The 23,099-nt window shown below is 60.5% G+C and overlaps 1 pseudogene; it reads right to left on the bottom strand.

The window, feature by feature from the left end:
- Window positions 1–207: 207 nt before the first annotated feature.
- LOC125621130 (class I histocompatibility antigen, F10 alpha chain-like) overlaps window positions 208–23,099 on the bottom strand; it is a 29,211-nt pseudogene continuing 6,319 nt past the window's right edge.

Raw genomic sequence — 23,099 nt, 5'->3', positions numbered from 1 at the left:
CACTGACTGGAGTTGTCAGTTCTCAGCAACAGGGCGGTTCGGCTCGCTGGGGCAGCAGAGCCCAGCTCTGGGAGGGGAGACGGGCTCAGACAGACACACAGCAAACGCCCAGCCACAATGGGGCGCACACAAGAGACAGGGCCTTTATTCCAGGGGTTCAGTTACATGATCTAGTCCAGCAAAAAGAACAGGAGGAGTCGTGGCACCTTAGAGACTAACAAATTTATTTGGGCATAAGCTTTGGTGGGCTAAAACCCACTTCATCGGATGCACAGAGTGGAAAATACAGTGGGGAGATTTATAGACACAGAGAACATGAAACAATGGGTGTTGCCAGACACACTGTAACAGGTTTCACCTGTTTCACAGGTTTCACCCCAAGTTTCACCTCACTTAAAAATACTTACTTAAAAATCAGACATAAAACTACAGAAGTGTCACAGCGAGGGTCGGGGTTATGGCTTGGCCCGGGGTCGGATCACTGGACAGGGGCTGACTTTCTCGTTTTTACCGTATAATTATAAGATAAGTCAACTGGACTATAAACATTGCACTTACATGTCAGCGTACACTACCCAGAGCAATGGAAACCTTTCCTTAGGCAGAGCAACAGAAACAAGTCATGGTATGAAATTGTGGTTTGCACTGAGTTTGCTGGTGTTTTTTGTGCAGCCTGTTGTAAAACTGGGGAAATATCCAGCAGGGTTGAGGTACCGCCTGGCAGGTCTCTGCGCACCCCAGGGGTACGCGTCCCCTGGTTGAGACCCGCGGCTCTGCAGAAATCAAGGGGTGCTTGCCCCACACAGCAGCTTTCACTGTAAGTCTGACAGATCCCAGGTACTTAACCCACCGCGCCCCGCGAGCGAGCGGTGCATCCAGGGCCTGGGCGCTGAGGCAGAGGGAAAGGGTGAGGGGTTCGGTCCAGGTCACACGGGCAGTCAGCGGCCAAGGCCGGGAGAGAGCCCAGGAGTGACTCCAGCCCAGACGATGCCTGCTGGGGGGTCCCCGTCGTGGAGCGGGACAGAAACACCCCCGGGGAGGAGCTGCTGAGCTTCTGGAGGGCGGCTGGTCTCTCCCTCACCCGTGTGCCCCCCTGGCTGCATCACGGCCTCCGACCCTGCAGGAACCAGATACAGGGAGTCAGGGTGGAGCCCGGAGCCCCAGAGGCTCCAGTACAGAGGGGCAAAGAGGGTCACATGCTGCCCCCACGTCAGCGCAGCCCCCATGGGCTCCTGCCCTTTTTTTCCAGTGGCCCCTGCAGGCCTCCCCCAGGTGCCCCCCCTTTTTCTACTGTCGCCTCTGCAGGAGCCATGTCTGTTCGTGGGGATCAGGGCTGACACCGGAGAGGGACCCGCTGCAGCCGGACAGGGGCTCCCCCCACCCTCGGGCCGTTCTCCAGACCCTCCCGCAGTGGGGTCACATGGGGGTGAGACACTCCATACCCAGCAGGGTCGCTCCCAGCTCTGTCTGGGGCAGGGTGGGGGGAAGAGGAGGAAGTTCCCAGGCTGGTTCATTGCTCCCCACTGCGGGGAGCAGGGCGCTCAGAGCTCCCCCGCTCTGCTCCCAGGCTGGTCTGCTAGAGGGGCAGGGCCTGGGGGTCTCTGGGCCTATGGCCGTGGGGAGCTGCCCGCCCAGAGAGCAGCCAGGGCTGGAGTCTCCACTTACCTTGCGAGCCGGTGTCATACCCGGGGTCGCTGCCTGTGGGAGAGAGAAGGGGGTTAGCACTGAGCAGGGAGCTGGTTCCTGGCCGATCCCCACACCCCACCCCAATGGGATCAGACTGGGGGTGAGCAGAACGTCTCGGGGGCCCAGAAATGGCCCAGCCCAGGCAGGGACCATGGGAAGGGATCAGAAAGGGGGCAGGGGCCGGGTCCAGGCAGACCCAGCTCTGGGGTAATAATCCTCATAACGCACCAGGGCTGGAGGCTGGGTGTGGGGTGTGCAGGGACCCCAGCTGGGGTTGGAAGGGCCGGGGGGGTTCAGGATCTGAGGGTCCTGGTATCTGGGTCCCAGCTCAGCTTTGTTGTGGGAGGGGGGGGTCACACTCAGCCCAGTCCTGTCCCAGCCCCCCCCCCCCCCCCCCGAGTCCCTGCTGCCTGGAATGACCCCCCTTGCAGAGGGGACTGTGACGAAGTGGGACTGTTCTTAATGTTTCCTCTGAATAGCGTGGGGGTGCCTCAGTTTCCCCTAGGCAGTTCTTAAGTATCTAGGGGGTGGAGTAAGGGTGTATGATCATTGCAGAGCCCCAGAGGGCAGGTGTGTGCAGGGGTCTGGACACAGAGAATGGCCAACACCCTGTTTCTTGGCACCTGATGGCCTGGGCCCTTCCCCCCCTGCAAGGTGAGAGCTGAAGGGTTGGAGAACAAAGGGATCAGGTGACCACCTGGCCCGGGAAAGGAACAAAGCCCAGAGGAGGAGGGGCTGGGGGGGGGTTTCAGTTTGGGGCTGGCTGGGACATGGAGTGAAGTGCAGACGTGGTTGTCTGGCTCACTGCCCCCCAAAATGGACCCAGCTGAGGGGTCCAGTTCTCTGCACCTGCAAGCTCTGTTTTAGACCATGTTCCTGTCGTCTAATAAACCCTCTGTTTTACTGGCTGGCTGAGAGTCACGTCTGACTGCGGAGTTGGGGTGCAGGACCCTCTGGCTTCCCCAGGAGCCCCGCCTGAGCGGACTCGCTGTGGGAAGCGCACGGAGGGGCAGAGGAGGCTGAATGCTCCGAGGTCAGACCCAGGAAGGTGGAAGCTGTGTGAGCTGCGTGTCCTGAAGACAGGCTGCTCACAGAAAGGCGACTGCCCCAGAGTCCTGACTGGCTTCATGGGGAGCAGTTCCAGAGCATCGCCCAGGGACTCCGTGACAGGGACCCACCCCCGGCTGGGGGACTGCAGGGTGTGACGAAGTGGGACTGTTCTTAATGTTTCCTCTGAATAGTGTGGGGGTGCCTCAGTTTCCCCTAGGCAGTTCTTAAGTATCTAGGGGGTGGAGTAAGGGTGTATGATCATTGCAGAGCCCTAGAGGGCAGGTGTGTGCAGGGGTCTGGACACAGAGAATGGCCGACACCCTGTTTCCTGGCAACTGATGGCCTGGGCCCTTCCCCCCCTGCAAGGTGAGAGCTGAAGGGTTGGAGAACAAAGGAATCAGGTGACCTACTGGCCCGGGAAAGGAACAAAGCCCAGAGGAGGAGGGGCTGGAGGGAGTTTTCAGTTTGGGGCTGGCTGGGACATGGAGTGAAGTGCAGACGTGGTTGTCTGGCTCACTGCCCCCCAAAATGGACCCAGCTGAGGGGTCCCGTTCTCTGCGCCTGCAAGCTCTGTTTTAGACCATGTTCCTGTCGTCTAATAAACCTTCTGTTTTACTGGCTGGCTGAGAGTCACGTCTGACTGCGGAGTTGGGGTGCAGGACCCTCTGGCTTCCACAGGAGCCCCGCCTGAGCGGACTCGCTGGGGGAAGCGCACGGAGGGGCAGAGGATGCTGAATGCTCCGAGGTCAGACCCAGGAAGGTGGAAGCTGTGTGAGCTGTGTGTCCTGCAGACAGGCTGCTCACAGAAAGGCGACTGCCCCAGAGTCCTGACTGGCTTCATGGGGAGCAGTTCCAGAGCATCGCCCAGGGACTCCGTGACAACTGGTGGCAGCGGTGGGATGTACTGCACCCCGTGGATGGTGCTTCCTGCAGTAAGTGACTGGGGAGCAGTAACACGAAGGGGGATTGCCGAGGACCAGGCCTGCTGAAGGCTCAGAGAGGAGCGGTTTCGGGGGGCGGTTAACCCCTGGGAGTGTGTGACCAGCGAGAAGGACTGTGCAGTAACAGGGTTCCCCTGGGGATTGCAGCGAGCAGTCCAAGGGGCGGAGGAGTCTGCAGCTCGACCCTGGCAAAGAGGTGGTGACCTCGAGAAGGGCTGGCACACTAGGGGTTCTCCCTGGAAACCGTGGGGAGCTGAGAACACACGGGCCTGTGAGTCCACAACAACTTGGGAGGAGCGGAGTGATGGCCTGTCACCGTCTCCTTAAGAAGGACATTGTAACCCTGTGCAAAAAGAGAGGGTTGAGCATTGGAAAGTTCACCAAAGCAGAGTTAATCGTGCAGCTGGAGGAGGATGACCGCTCTAAGGAACAGATTCCTGACCCCAACTGGGGCTATAGCAGGATCTGGGAGCAGCTGAAGCGGGAGCCAGGCATCGCCAAGACTCCTGTCCCCGACCAGACGGGGGTCTTCACGATCGGGTTCCCCATTGGGGGATCAAGACGGACGGGATTGGAGCTGAGTCTGAGAGAGCAAGAGGACTGTGAGAGACAGCGAGAGCCCGAGAAAGAGCTGCAGAAGCAGCAGCAGCATGAACTGGCGGTGGGGGAGCGGAGAGGCCTAGGGGACCTCCCAGGGGTGAGTGGGGATAGATCCCGGGGTGCCAGTTCCGCAGGGAACCTCGAGACTAAATTGCTGCCCCTGGTTAAGGAGGGGGGTGTGGATGCCCACCTCACTGCCTTTGAGCAGGCTGGCGATTTGAACCAAGGGGACCCTGCGGAAAAGCCCCGGTGTCTAGCTCCCTTGCTGGGTCCCAAGGCCATAGACTCCGTCAGCCAGATGGGTGGGGATGTGGACGGGCTCCCACTCCTGACCCCAACCTATATGTCTGTGTGGAGTTTCCTGGGGCCAGGCCCCTCGGACCTCCAGTGGGAGCAGAAGGTGATGGTCAATGGGGAGACATTCTTGGGGTGGCCAAAGGGCATGGGCTGCATAAACCTTCCCACATGCGGCCTGCGAGTGCTATCGACCACCCTGACCTAAGGGAGGGCGTGAAACTGGAAGGGCCTGGTGTAACTCCTACCAAGGAATGGGAGAGATGCTGGGGCATCCATGGGAACGTTGGTGGCTTCGAACTTCCCCAGGTCACCGGCTAAAGTGACCCCGCTCAGTTCGATCTCGAAGGGGGGAGAGATGTGACGAAGTGGGACTGTTCTTAATGTTTCCTCTGAATAGTGTGGGGGTGCCTCAGTTTCCCCTAGGCAGTTCTTAAGTATCTAGGGGGTGGAGTAAGGGTGTATGATCATTGCAGAGCCCTAGAGGGCAGGTGTGTGCAGGGGTCTGGACACAGAGAATGGCCGACACCCTGTTTCCTGGCAACTGATGGCCTGGGCCCTTCCCCCCCTGCAAGGTGAGAGCTGAAGGGTTGGAGAACAAAGGAATCAGGTGACCTACTGGCCCGGGAAAGGAACAAAGCCCAGAGGAGGAGGGGCTGGAGGGAGTTTTCAGTTTGGGGCTGGCTGGGACATGGAGTGAAGTGCAGACGTGGTTGTCTGGCTCACTGCCCCCCAAAATGGACCCAGCTGAGGGGTCCCGTTCTCTGCGCCTGCAAGCTCTGTTTTAGACCATGTTCCTGTCGTCTAATAAACCTTCTGTTTTACTGGCTGGCTGAGAGTCACGTCTGACTGCGGAGTTGGGGTGCAGGACCCTCTGGCTTCCCCAGGAGCCCCGCCTGAGCGGACTCGCTGGGGGAAGCGCACGGAGGGGCAGAGGATGCTGAATGCTCCGAGGTCAGACCCAGGAAGGTGGAAGCTGTGTGAGCTGCGTGTCCTGAAGACAGGCTGCTCACAGAAAGGCGACTGCCCCAGAGTCCTGACTGGCTTCATGGGGAGCAGTTCCAGAGCATCGCCCAGGGACTCCGTGACACAGGGCGCCCCAGGGCAGGGCCTGGGGAAGGCATCTCCCCAGAGAGGTCTCCGTGACTGCAGCCGATCCCCAGGGCTGGAGCCCCCCGGCACTTACCCCTGGTAGATCCTTTGCTGGATTCTTTGTCGCTGGCTGTGGGGGAGAAGGGGACAGGGTCAGCGTCTCCGAGCCCAGGGGGTTGGTGTGCTCCCGGGGTCACAGCCCCCCTCAGAGGGGTTCCAGCCCCACCCATCCCGTTAGACCCACCCATGACCAGGGGAGCTGCCAGCTCGGCCTGGGGGGCCCTGACCCTGAGGTTGGGCGAGGAAGGGCCCATGTGGCAGGGCCTCGCGGTGGGATCTCAGGGACCGTCCCTCCCAGCTCTGCTATGGGGAGCCTGGCCCCAGTGCGGGGAAAGGGGGGCTCCTGGTTACCTGCTCTGCTCACAGATGACCCTCCTGGGGAGTGCGGGGGTGACTCATCAAGTCCCATTCATACACCCCCCCCTCCCCCCGCGAGATCCCACCCCCGCCTGGTCTCCCTGCTGGGGCCTCTGACCAGGAGCTGAAGGGCTAACGGGCCATCCCTCCTGCTCCATCGTCACCCCCTTACCTTCCAGAGAGGAGCTGGAGTCCCGGTTGCTGGCTGTGGGGGGAGAAGGGGGGTTAGTGTCTCCTGAACCGGTGCCGGCAAGGCAGACGCTTCCCTAGGAATCGATTCCACCCCCCACCCCGCCAGCCCAGGGCTCACCACCCCCTGGCCTGCCCCAGACAGGGAACGGCATCGCCCGGAGCTGCCCCGGGCAGAGCCAGCCAAGGGGGCCCCCCGCCTGGCCCGGCTCAGCCCGCAGAGCCGGGGGCACGTCGCGCGACGCAGGGGATTGCGGGTGACTGGCTGAGCCGGTGGTGATGGGGCGTTAGCACCCAGTCCCGGGGGAGGGTCCCCGGGCTGGGCCGCGGCCCCCCACCCCACACCTGCCAGCAGCACGGGCGGGCTCACGCTCACCCTGAGCTGGAGTGTGGCCGGCTCCGGTTTTCCCTGCAGAGAGAAGGCAGGTCGCAGTGAGTGCGGCCGCTGCCGGGGCAGGAGCCGGCTCCGATCCGCGTCCACGGACCCCGGGGGCTCAGCGCGTGACTCAGTGTCCCCAGGGAAGCCAGGCGTAAGGAAGGGAAGAGAGAGACCCGGCGCCATCGGCCCCGGCTCTGGCTCAGCAGCTCCCAGCGGGGGGGTCTCTGGCCCATTCTCCCCTCCCCCGTGGGGCAGTCACACAGCACCAAGGCAGGGGTCTGGATTGCTGCCATCCCCATGACCCAGTGCCCCATCGCCCGCCCCACGCTGATGGGTGGCTCCCCGAGTCCTGGCACCGCCCGCCCCATTACCTGGGCGCCGCCTCCTCCAGAGAACAAACCCGACTGTCCCAGCGAAGAGCAGGGCAGCGACCGCGACGGCCCCAATCAGCGCCGGGAGCAGGGCAGAGCGGGACGGGGGCTCTGCACGGGAGCAGGGAGTTAGAGACCCCCCCAAACACCACGTCCTTCCCCCCATTCGCGCCCCCGCGGCTGCCTCTTCACCCTGCCCCGTGCTCCGTGCCCCCGCGGTGAGTCTGTTCCAGGAACGTCTCTTATTCTTCAAACCGCAGTGGCCAGGGGAAGCGGGCGCCCTGCCCTGCCCCTTCCCGAGTGTCCCCTCTCCCCGGGGCCCAGGTCTCGCTGTTCCCCTTCCAATCCGTTGTTAACAGGACTTTTGAACTCTCGCCAACGCACAGGGGCCTGGCACCAGGCTCTCCGTGTTCTCAAGCCCGCGTTTCACTGCCCGGGACCCCAGCCCCAGCTGGGATCCAGGCCGGCTCCGCGGTCACACCCCGCTTCATTTATCAGCTCGCTCCGGCTTTCCGGGGTGCCCCCCGCCCCTGGTTCCTGTCTTAGCCTCCTCCCCCGCCAGCCACACGACCCGCCTGTCCTGCGGCTTCGCTCATTTTCTCCTCCTGGGGAGGTGAGCAAAGTGTGTTACCGGGGGGGCTGTAGGGCCAGTCACCCTGTGACCCCCCCCCATTTCATCCAGCGTCCACACACCCCGGCCTCACCCCACGCAGTGTCGAGCGGCTCGGCCAGGCTCTCGTGCTCCACACGGCAGCGGTACAGGCCTCTCTCCCGGGGGTCGATCTCCACCGTGGCCCAGGTGTGGTAGGTCCCGTCCCCGTTGGGCAGGACCCCCCCTCGCCACGTCTCCTGCTCTCTGCTCCTCCCGTTTCGAAGCCAGCTCACGGCGATGTCCCGGGGGTAGAAGCTGTGGGCCCGGCAGGAGAGGGTGGTGAGGCCACCGGGGGCGTCTCTGCCGGTGACTCGCACAACCGGGCGCTCTGGGGAGATGAGGGGGCAGAGGGGGAGGCCGCTGGGTTAGGGCCAGTGAGCAGCACCCGTGTCCCTTGGCACCCCCATGGTCCAGTCGTTGGAAAGCAGGAGCGGTCAGAGCCTGGGAAACACACCACGGGGACCTGCCCCTCCCCGGAGCCCAGGGGCAGGGGGAGGTGGGACCTGACTGGGGAGCCATCTCTGCACCCTGCCGGCATGGCACAGATGGGGACCCCCCAAAAGGCTCAGCTGACCTCGAGGGGTCTTGCCCTGTAACCCAGCCCTGGGTCACTCTAATTAGTGTCTCAGACAGGCCAGGGAGTGGGGGAGTCTCTGCAGTGCGGGGCTCCCTGCCCCCCTCACCTCTCCTCTGCAGCATCTCCTTCCCATAGTCCAGGTATTTCTGCAGCCACTCGACGCACTTCCGCTCCAGATAGTCCCGCTGCTGCTGGCTCAGGTGGCTGTCGGCCTCCATCTTCCCCTTGGTGATCTCGGCCTCCTTGCTGGAGGCCACCCAGGTGTGGGTGCGGGTGTCGTAGGAGAGGAAATCCCGCCCGTCGTAGCCGTACTGCCGGAAGCCCCCGTCCGCCGGCAGCTTGCAGCCGTAGGCGTACTGGAAGGTGTGCAGGCCTGGAGAGACACCCACGGGGCTGGGTGAGGCCACAGCCCTGGCCACGGCGCCTGACGTGGCTCGTTAGACCTGACTCGGGGCCACGGCCCCTCGCTGCCCCCCCGGCCCAGCCCCCGCAGGCACCCTGGGGTGAGTCACTTGTGTTGCCACTGAACTCGATTCCGATGGGGGCACGAAAGCACAGGGGGGCTAGGCAGGGTGTCAGGCGAGCAGCAGCCCTCACCACAAGATCCAGTGTCCCACAGGGAGGGGGCAAAGGGGGGGATGGGAGGGGAAACTGAGGCATAGCCAGAGGTCGTGACAGGCCTAATGTCGTGGGGAAGGAAGGGGCTCAGTCAGACATGGCTCGGCCAGGGGTCAGGGCTCGGGTCACAGCTCAGCTCAGGGCTGGGATTAGGGTTGCAGTTATTGCTCTGCCTGGCCTCAGCGCGAGGGTCGGGGTTAGGGCTTGGCCCGGGGTCGGATCACTGTTAGCCCAGGGGTCGGGGTCGGGTCACAGCTCCGCTCAGCACTGGGGCTGGGGTTCCCCGGGGCTGGGGTGACGGTTGGTTTCTCCTCTGTCCAGGGTGACGGGCACTGCCCAGGGCAGGGCGAGGGCTGGGGGTACGGTCACTGCTCAGCCTAGAGCTACGATCCCTGCTGGGGATGGGGACAAGGGACGGGGTCACCGCCAGGTCTGGGCACGGGGTCACCACAGGGATGGGGGTCCCGGCTAGGCCCGGAGATGGGGTCCCTGCTGTGGATGGGGACAAGGGACGGGGTCACCGCCAGGTCTGGGCACGGGGTCTGTGACGAAGTGGGACTGTTCTTAATGTTTCCTCTGAATAGTGGGGGGGTGCCTCAGTTTCCCCTAGGCAGTTCTTAAGTATCTAGGGGGTGGAGTAAGGGTGTATGATCATTGCAGAGCCCTAGAGGGCAGGTGTGTGCAGGAGTCTGGACACAGAGAATGGCCGACACCCTGTTTCCTGGCCACTGATGGCCTGGGCCCTTCCCCCCCTGCAAGGTGAGAGCTGAAGGGTTGGAGAACAAAGGAATCAGGTGACCACCTGGCCCGGGAAAGGAACAAAGCCCAGAGGAGGAGGGGCTGGAGGGGGTTTTCAGTTTGGGGCTGGCTGGGACATGGAGTGAAGGGCAGACGTGGTTGTCTGGCTCACTGCCCCCCAGAATGGACCCAGCTGAGGGGTCCCGTTCTCTGCACCTGCAAGCTCTGTTTTAGACCATGTTCCTGTCGTCTAATAAACCTTCTGTTTTACTGGCTGGCTGAGAGTCACGTCTGACTGCGGAGTTGGGGGGCAGGACCCTCTGGCTTCCCCAGGAGCCCCGCCTGAGCGGACTCGCTGGGGGAAGCACACGGAGGGGCAGAGGATGCTGAATGCTCCGAGGTCAGACCCAGGAAGGTGGAAGCTGTGTGAGCTGTGTGTCCTGAAGACAGGCTGCTCACAGAAAGGCGACTGCCCCAGAGTCCTGACTGGCTTCATGGGGAGCAGTTCCAGAGCATCGCCCAGGGACTCCGTGACAACTGGTGGCAGAGGTGGGATGTACTGCACCCCGTGGATGGCGCTTCCTGCAGTAAGTGACTGGGGAGCAGTAACACGAAGGGGGATTGCCGAGGACCAGGCCTGCTGAAGGCTCAGAGAGGAGCGGTTTTGGGGGGCGGTTAACCTCTGGGAGTGTGTGACCAGCGAGAAGGACTGTGCAGTAACAGGGTTCCCCTGGGGATTGCAGCGAGCAGTCCAAGGGGCGGAGGAGTCTGCAGCTCGACCCTGGCAAAGAGGTGGTGACCTCGAGAAGGGCTGGCACACTAGGGGTTCTCCCTGGAAACCGTGGGGAGCTGAGAACACACAGGCCTGTGAGTCCACAACAACTTGGGAGGAGCAGAGTGACGGCCTGTCACCGTCTCCTTAAGAAGGACATTGTCACCCTGTGCAAAAAGAGAGGGTTGAGCATTGGAAAGTTCACCAAAGCAGAGTTAATCGTGCAGCTGGAGGAGGATGACCGCTCTAAGGAACAGATTCCTGACTCCAACTGGGGCTATAGCAGGATCTGGGAGCAGCTGGAGCGGGAGCCAGGCATCGCCAAGACTCCTGTCCCCGACCAGACGGGGGTCTTCCAGTTCCAGAGCATCGCCCAGGGACTCCGTGACAACTGGTGGCAGCGGTGGGATGTACTGCACCCCGTGGATGGCGCTTCCTGCAGTAAGTGACTGGGGAGCAGTAACACGAAGGGGGATTGCCGAGGACCAGGCCTGCTGAAGGCTCAGAGAGGAGCGGTTTTGGGGGGCGGTTAACCTCTGGGAGTGTGTGACCAGCGAGAAGGACTGTGCAGTAACAGGGTTCCCCTGGGGATTGCAGCGAGCAGTCCAAGGGGCGGAGGAGTCTGCAGCTCGACCCTGGCAAAGAGGTGGTGACCTCGAGAAGGGCTGGCACACTAGGGGTTCTCCCTGGAAACCGTGGGGAGCTGAGAACACACAGGCCTGTGAGTCCACAACAACTTGGGAGGAGCGGAGTGACGGCCTGTCACCGTCTCCTTAAGAAGGACATTGTCACCCTGTGCAAAAAGAGAGGGTTGAGCGTTGGAAAGTTCACCAAAGCAGAGTTAATCGTGCAGCTGGAGGAGGATGACCGCTCTAAGGAACAGATTCCTGACCCCAACTGGGGCTATAGCAGGATCTGGGAGCAGCTGGAGCGGGAGCCAGGCATCGCCAAGACTCCTGTCCCCGACCAGACGGGGGTCTTCACGATCGGGTTCCCCATCGGGGGATCGAGACGGACGGGATTGGAGCTGAGTCTGAGAGAGCAAGAGGACCGTGGGAGACAGCGAGAGCCCGAGAAAGAGCTGCAGAAGCAGCAGCAGCATGAACTGGCGGTGGTGGGGCGGAGAGGCCTAGGGGACCTCCCCGGGGTGAGTGGGGATAGACCCCGGGGTGCCAGTTCCGCAGGGAACCTCGAGACTAAATTGCTGCCCCTGGTTAAGGAGGGGGTGTGTGGATGCCCACCTCACTGCCTTTGAGCAGGCTGGCGATTTGAACCAAGGGGACCCTGCGGAAAAGCCCCGGTGTCTAGCTCCCTTGCTGGGACCCAAGGCCATAGACTCCGTCAGCCAGATGGTTGGGGATGTGGACAGGCTCCCACTCCTGACCCCAACCTATATGTCTGTGTGGAGTTTCCTGGGGCCAGGCCCCTCGGACCTCCAGTGGGAGCAGAAGGTGATGGTCAATGGGGAGACATTCTTGGGGTGGCCAAAGGGCATGGGCTGCATAAACCTTCCCACATGCGGCCTGCGAGTGCTATCGACCACCCCTGACCTAAGGGAGGGTGTGAAAATGGAAGGGCCTGGTGTAACTCCTACCAAGGAATGGGAGAGATGCTGGGGCATCCATGGGAACGTTGGTGGCTTCGAACTTCCCCAGGTCACCGGCTAAAGTGACCCCGCTCAGTTCGATCTCGAAGGGGGGAGAGATGTGACGAAGTGGGACTGTTCTTAATGTTTCCTCTGAATAGTGTGGGGGTGCCTCAGTTTCCCCTAGGCAGTTCTTAAGTATCTAGGGGGTGGAGTAAGGGTGTATGATCATTGCAGAGCCCTAGAGGGCATGTGTGTGCAGGAGTCTGGACACAGAGAATGGCCGACACCCTGTTTCCTGGCAACTGATGGCCTGGGCCCTTCCCCCCCTGCAAGGTGAGAGCTGAAGGGTCCGAGAACAAAGGAATCAGGTGACCTCCTGGCCCGGGAAAGGAACAAAGCCCAGAGGAGGAGGGGCTGGAGGGGGTTTTCAGTTTGGGGCTGGCTGGGACATGGAGTGAAGTGCAGACGTGGTTGTCTGGCTCACTGCCCCCCAAAATGGACCCAGCTGAGGGGTCCCGTTCTCTGCACCTGCAAGCTCTGTTTTAGACCATGTTCCTGTCGTCTAATAAACCTTCTGTTTTACTGGCTGGCTGAGAGTCACGTCTGACTGCGGAGTTGGGGAGCCTGAGCGGACTCGCTGGGGGAAGCGCACGGAGGGGCAGAGGATGCTGAATGCTCCGAGGTCAGACCCAGGAAGGTGGAAGCTGTGTGAGCTGTGTGTCCTGAAGACAGGCTGCTCACAGAAAGGCGACTGCCCCAGAGTCCTGACTGGCTTCATGGGGAGCAGTTCCAGAGCATCGCCCAGGGACTCCGTGACAGGGTCACCACAGGGATGGGGGTCCCGGCTAGGCCCGGAGATGGGGTCCCTGCTGGGGATGGGGACAAGGGACGGGGTCACTGCCAGACCTGGGGATGGGGGATGGAGTCACTGCTTAGGACCAGGGATATGGGACAGGGTCGTCCCCGGGACTGGGGTCACCGCTGGGGCCAGGGCTGGAGGATGGAGACAGACCAGAGTCCCTCCTCGGTCCCGGGCTCTGGGGTCCCTCCTCGGTCCCGGGCTGTGGGGTCACCGCCAGGCCCCACGCTCCGACCCCCGGCCCCTCACCCCGGCTCTGGTTGTAGCGCTCCATGGCGATGCGGACGTTGCCATTGAAGGCCTCCTGCCAGCCCCGGGCGATCCAGGTCTGCCGCTCCCAGTATTCGGGCCCCTCGGCCCGGATCCAGGGGGCGCGGGGCTGGGCCTGGTTCACCTCGCTGTCGAAATGGAAGAAGAGCTGGTCGTCCAGGTACCCGACCACGGTGAACTGGGGCAGCCCCGGGCCCGGCTCCGACACCGCCGTGTAGAAATAGCGCAGCGAGTGCGGGCCTGGGGGGGGAGAGAGAGAGACCCCCCGTCAGCCAGCCGCCCCCAGCCCAGCCCCCAGGGCGAGCCGGCACCCCACCCCACACTGCAGGGGAGAGAGACCCCCCTCCCACCAGCCAGCAGCCTCCCGCCCTATCCCAGGCCCTGAGGAGATCCAGGACCCCACCCCACACTGCAAGGGGGAGAGACCCCCCCCAGAGCCAGCAGCCCCTTTCCCCAGCCAGCCGCCAGGGCGAGCCGGGACCCCGCCCCACACTGCGAGGGGGTAGATGGGGCCTCACTCTCTGTTGGACCAGGGGTCCATGCAGTGCCCAGCGTGACGGGGGCCCCAATCTCAGTTGAGCAGGGTCCATGCAGCGCATGGCATGACCAGGGCCCTCATTAACAGCAGCAATTATTGTCTGGCGGCCTCACCCACCTCATGCTGGGCGCTCACCAGATGGGGGCACGAAACCACAGGGGGGCTAGGCAGGCCGTCACCGCAAAATCCAGTGTCCCACAGGGAGGGGGCAAAGCGGGGAGGATGGGAGGGGAAACTGAGGCATGGCCAGAAGTCGTGACATGCCTAACGTCGTGGGGAAGGAAGTGGGGCAGGGCTGACCCAAACACAGACAGGGTTAAACCTTGGCAGTTTGACTCTGACCCCACTTCCTTCGGATCAGGAGCTGAGCCCAGCTGGGAGGCAGCCCTGCTCCCTGTACCGCCCCCCCCCCGCATAACAACTGGCAGGGATTCCCCACTCCCTGCAGCCGTACCCCTCTCCGGGACACCCCCTCTTTCCCCAGGACACCCGGCTATGGGGGTTGGGGGGTGCCCGTGCCCAGCTAGCCACCCGGGGCTCGGTTCTGGCCTCGCACTCATTTTACACCCCCCGGTAGCAGCTCGCTCCTGATTCACAGCCAGGAGGCCAAGAGCAGAATTGGGCCCTGGGCGGGGGTCTGGATTTGAGCCCCCAAAGCCCCTCCCCCCAATACAAGCCCCCCTGCCCCTGGCCCATCCCCCTAGCGCAGGTCACCGCAGCCCCTAATGGGACAGGATCCTGCCACTCCCCCTGTGCTGGGGGGTAGCACCCCAATACTCACGGCAACAGCCCCCTGGGATGGCGAAGACCCCCAGCAGGAGGAGGGGGAGGGGCACAGCCATGCTGAGCCCGGTCACTCTCCCCCCTACATTGGCTCCCCACCGGGATCCCCAACAGAGCGACTCTCCGAGTGCACCTTGTCCCGGGCCTCGCCCCGGGGACTTTGGGGCCTCACGACGGGGACTTTGCCCCAGAAAGGGCCGGGCCAGCCGAGAAAGCCCCACGATCGAGCGGCTGCCCCATCACCTGGTACCGTCTGCCAGCTGGGGACTGAAAGTGAAAGTGTCACAGAGGGTGGCACCTCCCCCCCAGGGTAAACACCTGGCTGGGCAGGGTGGTGTAATGGTTAGAGCAGGGGGGAGGGGCTGGGAGCCAGGACTCCTGGGTTCTCTCCGCAGCTCTGGAAGAGGAGTGGGGGCTAGTGGTCAGAGCAGGACTCACGCTCCCTGCCCCCATGTTATGCCCTGTTCCTGACCCACTGACGAAACGGGCCCTGGTCACGTTCCATCGCGGGGAGGGGGTCTCTACACTGGGGATCCCGCCCTGGGGGGCTGCGAATGCATCAGTGTGTGAGGCTGCAGCTGCTCTGTAATGCACCTGAGAGCAGGGAGCATAAACCCCCTAGGCTACCCCCAGGACGGACACCCTGGGCTCTAGGATAAGCCAGGGGTGAGGGAGGGGAACTGGCCCCCCGTGTCTGGGTCTGGCCTGGCCGCAGCTGTCCCCAGGAGCTCTGGCTCAGCCAGTTGCACAGCGCAGGGCCCAGCCGGTCCACGATCCCCCATCCCGGGCCCCCCCCGAGCGCGTCTGTCTCCAGCTGGCGGCCCCGGCAGTGACAGCGACAGGCACCCCAGTGCCCAGCCCCAGAGGGGCGCCCGGCTCCGGGTTCGCATCTGAAACAGAACAGGGGGGTGAGGGGGATCCCGGAAGCCCCCTCCCCTATTATGGGTCACCCATGGGCCGGGCTCACCCCTTCCCTCCAAATGCCCCCTCGTACCTGTCACGGAGTCCCTGGGCGATGCTCTGGAACTGCTCCCCATGAAGCCAGTCAGGACTCTGGGGCAGTCGCCTTTCTGTGAGCAGCCTGTCTTCAGGACACACAGCTCACCCAGCTTCCACCTTCCTGGGTCTGACCTCGGAGCATTCAGCATCCTCTGCCCCTCCGTGCGCTTCCCACAGCGAGTCCGCTCAGGCGGGGCTCCTGGGGAAGCCAGAGGGTCCTGCACCCCAACTTCGCAGTCAGACGTGACTCTCAGCCAGCCAGTAAAACAGAAGGTTTATTAGACGACAGGAACATGGTCTAAAACAGAGCTTGCAGGTGCAGAGAACGGGACCCCTCAGCTGGGTCCATTTTGGGGGGCAGTGAGCCAGACAACCACGTCTGCACTTCACTCCATGTCCCAGCCAGCCCCAAACTGAAAACCCCTCCAGCCCCTCCTCCTCTGGGCTTTGTTCCTTTCCCCGGGCCAGGTGGTCACCTGATTCCTTTGTTCTCCAACCCTTCAGCTCTCACCTTGCAGGGGGGAAGGGCCCAGGCCATCAGTTGCCAGGAAACAGGGTGTCGGCCATTCTCTGTGTCCAGACTCCTGCACACACCTGCCCTCTAGGGCTCTGCAATGATCATACACCCTTACTCCACCCCCTAGATACTTAAGAACTGCCTAGGGGAAACTGAGGCACCCCCACACTATTCAGAGGAAACATTAAGAACAGTCCCACTTCGTCACATCTCTCCCCCCTTCGAGATCGAACTGAGCGGGGTCACTTTAGCCGGTGACCTGGGGAAGTTCGAAGCCACCAACGTTCCCATGGATGCCCCAGCATCTCTCCCATTCCTTGGTAGGAGTTACACCAGGCCCTTCCAGTTTCACACCCTCCCTTAGGTCAGGGGTGGTCGATAGAACTCGCAGGCCGCATGTGGGAAGGTTTATGCAGCCCATGCCCTTTGGCCACCCCAAGAATGTCTCCCCATTGACCATCACCTTCTGCTCCCACTGGAGGTCCGGGGGGCCTGGCCCCAGGAAACTCCACACAGACATATAGGTTGGGGTCAGGAGTGGGAGCCTGTCCACATCCCCAACCATCTGGCTGACGGAGTCTATGGCCTTGGGACCCAGCAAGGGAGCTAGACACCGGGGCTTTTCCGCAGGGTCCCCCTGGTTCAAATCTCCAGCCTGCTCAAAGGCAGTGAGGTGGCATCCACACACACACACCCCTTAACCAGGGGCAGCAATTTAGTCTCGAGGTTCCCTGCGGAACTGGCCCCCCGGGATCTATCCCCACTCACCCCGGGGAGGTCCCCTAGGCCTCTCCGCCCCACCACCGCCAGTTCATGCTGCTGCTGCTTCTGCAGCTCTTTCTCGGGCTCTCGCTGTCTCCCACGGTCCTCTTGCTCTCTCAGACTCAGCTCCAATCCCGTCCGTCTTGATCCCCCGATGGGGAACCTGATCGTGAAGACCCTCGTCTGGTCGGGGACAGGAGTCTTGGCGATGCCTGGCTCCCGCTCCAGCTGCTCCCAGATCCTGCTATAGCCCCAGTTGGGGTCAGGAATCTGTTCCTTAGAGCGGTCATCCTCCTCCAGCTGCACGATTAACTCTGCTTTGGTGAACTTTCCAACGCTCAACCCTCTCTTTCTGCACAGGGTTACAATGTCCTTCTTAAGGAGACGGTGACAGGCCATCACTCCGCTCCTCCCAAGTTGTTGTGGACTCACAGGCCCGTGTGTTCTCAGCTCCCCACGGTTTCCAGGGAGAACCCCTAGTGTGTCAGCCCTTCTCGAGGTCACCACCTCTTTGCCAGGGTCGAGCTGCAGACTCCTCCGCCCCTTGGACTGCTCGCTGCAATCCCCAGGGGAACCCTGTTACTGCACAGTCCTTCTCGCTGGTCACACACTCCCAGGGGTTAACCGCCCCCCGAAACCGCTCCTCTCTGAGCCTTCAGCAGGCCTGGTCCTCGGCAATCCCCCTTCGTGTTACTGCTCCCCAGTCACTTACTGCAGGAAGCACCATCCACGGGGTGCAGTACATCCCACCGCTGCCACCAGTTGTCACGGAGTCCCTGGGCGATGCTCTGGAACTGCTCCCCATGAAGCCAGTCAGGACTCTGGGGCAGTCGCCTTTCTGTGAGCAGCCTGTCTTCAGGACACGCAGCTCACACAGCTTCCACCTTCCTGGGTCTGACCTCGGAGCATTCAGCATCCTCTGCCCCTCCGTGCGCTTCCCACAGCGAGTCCGCTCAGGCGGGGCTCCTGGGGAAGCCAGAGGGTCCTGCACCCCAACTTCGCAGTCAGACGTGACTCTCAGCCAGCCAGTAAAACAGAAGGTTTATTAGACGACAGGAACATGGTCTAAAACAGAGCTTGCAGGTGCAGAGAACGGGACCCCTCAGCTGGGTCCATTTTGGGGGGCAGTGAGCCAGACAACCACGTCTGCACTTCACTCCATGTCCCAGCCAGCCCCAAACTGAAAACCCCCTCCAGCCCCTCCTCCTCTGGGCTTTGTTCCTTTCCCGGGCCAGGTGGTCACCTGATTCCTTTGTTCTCCAACCCTTCAGCTCTCACCTTGCAGGGGGGAAGGGCCCAGGCCATCAGTTGCCAGGAAACAGGGTGTCGGCCATTCTCTGTGTCCAGACTCCTGCACACACCTGCCCTCTAGGGCTCTGCAATGATCATACACCCTTACTCCACCCCCTAGATACTTAAGAACTGCCTAGGGGAAACTGAGGCACCCCCACACTATTCAGAGGAAACATTAAGAACAGTCCCACTTCGTCACAGTACCCCAGCCAGCAACCACCCCCCGGCCTCACCCCACACAGTGACACAGACCCAGAGTGAGGAGCCCAGAGGATCACAGGGGCAGGGGTGTCCCCAAAGGGGTGGGAGGAAGGGCAGGCTGCAGGCAGAGTGCGGGGCGTGGGGGGGTCTAAAATGAGATGAGTGTCCCCTGGGTTCCCGGCCCCCCTCACCTCTCCGCTGCAGCTTCTCCTCCCCGTCCTCCAAGTGTTTCCTGAGCCCCTCGCAGACCCGCTCCAGGCTCAGCCTCGCTCCATTGGCATGGGGGGGGGGTTCGCATCCCTCGCCCCCAGCCCAGCGGGGGAGTCAGGGCTGTAGCCTCCCCGTCGTGTCTGTGCTGCGGGAACCCCCCCGTGCTGCCGGCCGCCCAGGTCTCATGCTGGAGGGCAAGACGGTCTGGAACCCATACCCACAGCTGGGCACCAGCCTGCACCGACCCCCACATCCGACCCCCCAGACCTTGGGGGAAAGGCGTGTCTGGGCCCAGCCGGCCCCGGCCAGCTCCCGTCCCTGCCTCAGGGTGAACCAGATCTGAACTTGCAGGTACAAACCCCAGCCCGCCTTTGGATCTTTCCCCCATTCACTCTCACCCCCCGGCCGTTCTATCGTGTTGCAGTCCACGGAGCTAGCTTAGCCTTTGATTTTACCCAGCCTGTGTCCTGGAATATTAGGGGGCCCTTAGCCTACAGGTCAACACAGTGGGAGGGGCCCCTGCCACCCAGCACCCCCATTTCAGGCAGCCTGCACCAGTGACGGGACCCCCCCTTGTCCCAGACCCTGCAGCCCGGTGGAGAGATGCTGGGGTCTCTGCACTGGACTCACTCCCAGTCTCTCCAGGTGAGTGACTCCCCCGATGGTCCCATTCAGCAGCGCACTTTGCCCGTTCATCACCCCCAATCTCCCATCCCTCTCCACAGCGCCCGATCCACCGTCTGTGCTGTGGGATGAAGCTCCCCAGACCCTCACGGAGAGAAGACCCCCAAGAGCAGCTCCCTGAGCTCGGCCCTCTCTGTTTTCGTGTTCACTGGGGCAGTGAGAATCCCTCCTCCCCCAGCCCCAAAGAGACCTGAGAACCGACTAAGCTGTATTACTCCCCTGCCCCCCGGCAGGGACTGGCTGAGGGGAGACGTCACTCCAGGAGGCACAGAGACACCCCCAGTCCGATCACCCTGTGTGGAGGGCAGCCCAGCTGGGCCGGTCAGTGAAATTCGGGGGGCAGAGCTGCTGGGGGCTGGGGCATCCAGCTAGGGAAAGGGGATTAAAATTAAGTGGCCTTTGCACAGTTCTGAGAGAGGCTCACTGCACAGGGAGCTGGGCTCGTCCTGTCCCTTCTCCCTGCCTCAGTTTTCCCTCTGTAGGAGAAGGATGACAATGCTCTCCTCTGTAAAGAGCTTGGAGATCTGTGGATGACAAGCCGTGTGGAGGGGCTGAGAACCACCCAGGGGCTGCACGACTGGGCCCAGGGGCTGCAGGACTGGGCCCCGGATTTGAGGCATTTAAATAACAAGTAGCCATGGCGATGAAACAAGCCTTTATTTTCAGGGTACAAGCTTCGGACTCTCGTCTGTAACTAGCAGACAGGTTCTGTAGACAACGTCTGTAGATAACGTTGCAGAAACCTCCATCCTGTGCATTACAATAGTGCCTGCCAGCCAATCCCGGCCCAGGGCCCCGGTGCCAGGCGCTGGACAGACAGGCCCTACCCCAAGGAGCTGGCAATGTACACAGTCAGGACAGTAACTGCGGCAGGGGACACTGAGGCACAGAGATGGCAAATGCCTTGTCCACATTCACCCAGTGGCAGGGCTGGGAATAGAACCTGAGTCTCCTGAGGTTATGACCTGATCCTATTCCCCACCCGCCTTTGTGCTAAGTTCGTGTGCCAGAAACACACCACTACAAAGTCATTTCAGTGGCTTGCCTGGACCTGGGCTCATTACTGACTCCTGGTGGCAGGCAGAAGCAATTCAGCCATGGAGTTAATCCCGGGGTGAAGGATCTGTCGGCGGGGGGCCAAACAAGAGAACTCCAGGGCGCATTACGGATGAAGCTCAAGGGGTTACCGGGGTCGCTCAGTCAGGGATCCGGTTCTGTGTATTTGCTGCCCAAACCCAGAACCACCGGATAGTTGCACTAGGTTATCAAGAGTCACTGAGAGCAGGCCATAAAACACCAGGGAAAGGCTGTTGTTTCAATGCAGTGCACAACTGGCCTGTGGAACTCATTGCCACAAGATGCAGCTGACATAAAGAGCTTAGCAGGACTGGACGCTCCTATGGCTAAGGAGAGCATCCAACCCCGAGTGGTTTTTTTAAAAACTGACCCCCAGAAACAGGTTATTCCACAATTGTCCACAAGGGGGCATCCTACACCTGGAGCAGCTGGCATTGGCCACAAGCAGAGACGGGATACCGGGGTAGATGGGCCTCTGGCACAGTGCGGCCCTGCTGGCACCTTGCTCTCAGTCCCGTGCCAGTTCCCCCAATAAGGCATTCGCTGCTGAGTACTCCATTAGCCCTTCCAGCCTAGACCCTTCCCTCTTGGGGTTCCCAACTCCCCCCTAGCTCTGGGTTCCCAGGCCCCTCTGAGCCAGGGAGCCCTGTCTGTGCCCCCGCAGCCCCTGGCCTCTCCGCGGAGTCTTTCCCACGGGCCACCTCCTGCCTGCTCCCATAGCACCATCCCCCAGTAAGGGATCCCCCAGCCCTCCTCCTTGGGGCTGTGCATTGATTCCCACAGGCACCCCTGGCCCACCAGTGTCTGGGTTCCAGCCCTCCCACCCCCCCCCCCCAAACCGCTCCTCTCGCCTGCCCCAGAGTCAGCCAACAGCTGGTTTTTCTCCTTGTCAGGCCTAGAGGGTTAAATCTGACCCCTGAATACCCAGTGTTGATATTCCTTTAATTAGCAGCCCTACAGCAATGGTCTAATGGACCAGCTGGCGTGAAACCAGGCCCAGACCACGCTAAAGGGCAGAATCACCTTTCCCTGAACCTGCACTGTCGTAAAGACTGTGTTACTGCCTTTCCCCTCCTCCTTCCTGAGCCAGAGCCCCCTCTGGAGCCAGGGATTGAATCACTTCCGTCTGAAGGCGGCATACAGTAGTGAGACTAGATGGCAAACGGACACCCCACACTCCAGTATTCAAGAGAGTCATTTACTCACCCACCCTTGTCCTTGTGCTTGGACAGCTCCTACGCAGAAGTCACGATCCTGGGCTAAAGCATCGAGCAAATCGGGCATAAGATGTAATTTGATCACGGGCTCCCGTCAGGTTTCGTTTTAAACCAACTATGTTCATCGTTCTCTGAAAAGTTGCATGGAAATTTACAAACGAAGGCCATAGTGTAAGTCTTGTGTCGCGTTAAACACACTCCTAGTAGCTAAGACTCGGCCGTACGAGGCACCACTGTCCAGGAGAGATGAGGTCACAGCTATTACACCAGACTCCCTTCGTGCTGGGGAGATCTCTCATCTCTACACTAAACCTGACCCCGGTGCCCTTCTTGTAATGTAAACGCTTTGAGATGTACGCCAAGGAGTGAATTAATGTCCAAGTTCACACCAAGGTTCCCAGATTTAAATTAGAATTTAATTCTCAAGGTAACAACTCTCAATTCTTTTTTTGTAACAAAATCCTACAATTTGCCTCAATACATATAACTACATTTGTTATAATTTTGGTTTGTAATTAGTTTTTTTTTATTAGCTTAGAAACAGTTTTTGGTATTAGTATGAGAATTACTGTGGAAGTGTATCTTACACACTACTGGTCTAGAGATGGTCTATACAGGAATTGGCATTTTCATTATACATGTGATATTACACCATATTATGAGTTAGAAATAGAATTTTTGCTTATTTTACTAATGTTTTAAGTTACTTAGGATAATGCCTGGGATAGCCAGAATATTTTAGTTACTGGGAATTAGGAGATTGTTTTGATAATAAACCTAGAAGTTGTTTAAAATTAGAATCAAATTGGGGAAAACTTCTTATTCATAAGAGAAAGATGGAATGAACTCTCCTCAAATTAAAGTTAAGAACCAGCAGAAAAAAGAACAAACCATGAAACTCTGCAATGTAGCAAAACTCCCAGAAAATAATTACCACGTTACAGCAGAAGCTTTCTTGCTATGCTGAAATGGCCCAGGAAGTAACAACAGAAAGTCGAGCCAAACGACATTTAAACGACTCGGCCAGTGTACATTTGAATCAACAGTGCTGAAGAAGCCACTAAGGAATTCCCAGGGAGGCTGGGCGCCCTGGAAAGGTGGGTATTTCTGGATCCAGCAGGCCAGCTGGACGGGTAAGAAACATGCAGTGACACTGTTGGACAAATTTACAATTTGCAACTGAATCTACCCCAAAATCCGGGCCTGCCCAATGGCTGATGATTGACACAATAAATTGATCAGTTTTTGGAACCGAGCTAGCCCCTCAATACAACTGAATAGGAAAATAACTATATACAAAAATGTTGCAAAATCCCAGTTTGTTGGATCTGTCCGCGAAGAGACCCGACTCTCTTCCCCCGAGAGCAGCCTTCATCTAAAGCCCCTGAGGTCTGAAAAGCCCGGGCATCTCGCTCCCGACTGGCGAAGAGCCCTCCTACGCACGCAAAGGTCAGGAACTTTGCTCTCCCAAGAGGGAGTCTCTTTTAACTAAAAGTCCTTTATGGACAAGAACCTGGGTTTTGGAACCTTAGAGGTCCGAAGTCCCAAATACACAAAACCCGAGGAAAGAAAGTGCTTGTCTGACAAGCCAAACCTAGCTACGTAAAAATACAATAATAAATCCCCATCCCCACCATCACGCCAGGAGACTCCGGACACCAAAAGGAAGGGGAGAGAACCATCCCCCTTTGCACCAAAGGATGGGACGATTGAACAGGCCGTGCT

The sequence above is a fragment of the Caretta caretta genome, chromosome 14 (genome assembly GCF_965140235.1).
Source record: "Caretta caretta isolate rCarCar2 chromosome 14, rCarCar1.hap1, whole genome shotgun sequence".
NCBI classification, from domain to species: Eukaryota; Metazoa; Chordata; order Testudines; family Cheloniidae; genus Caretta; species Caretta caretta.
This window is presented reverse-complemented; position numbering and strand designations above follow the sequence as displayed.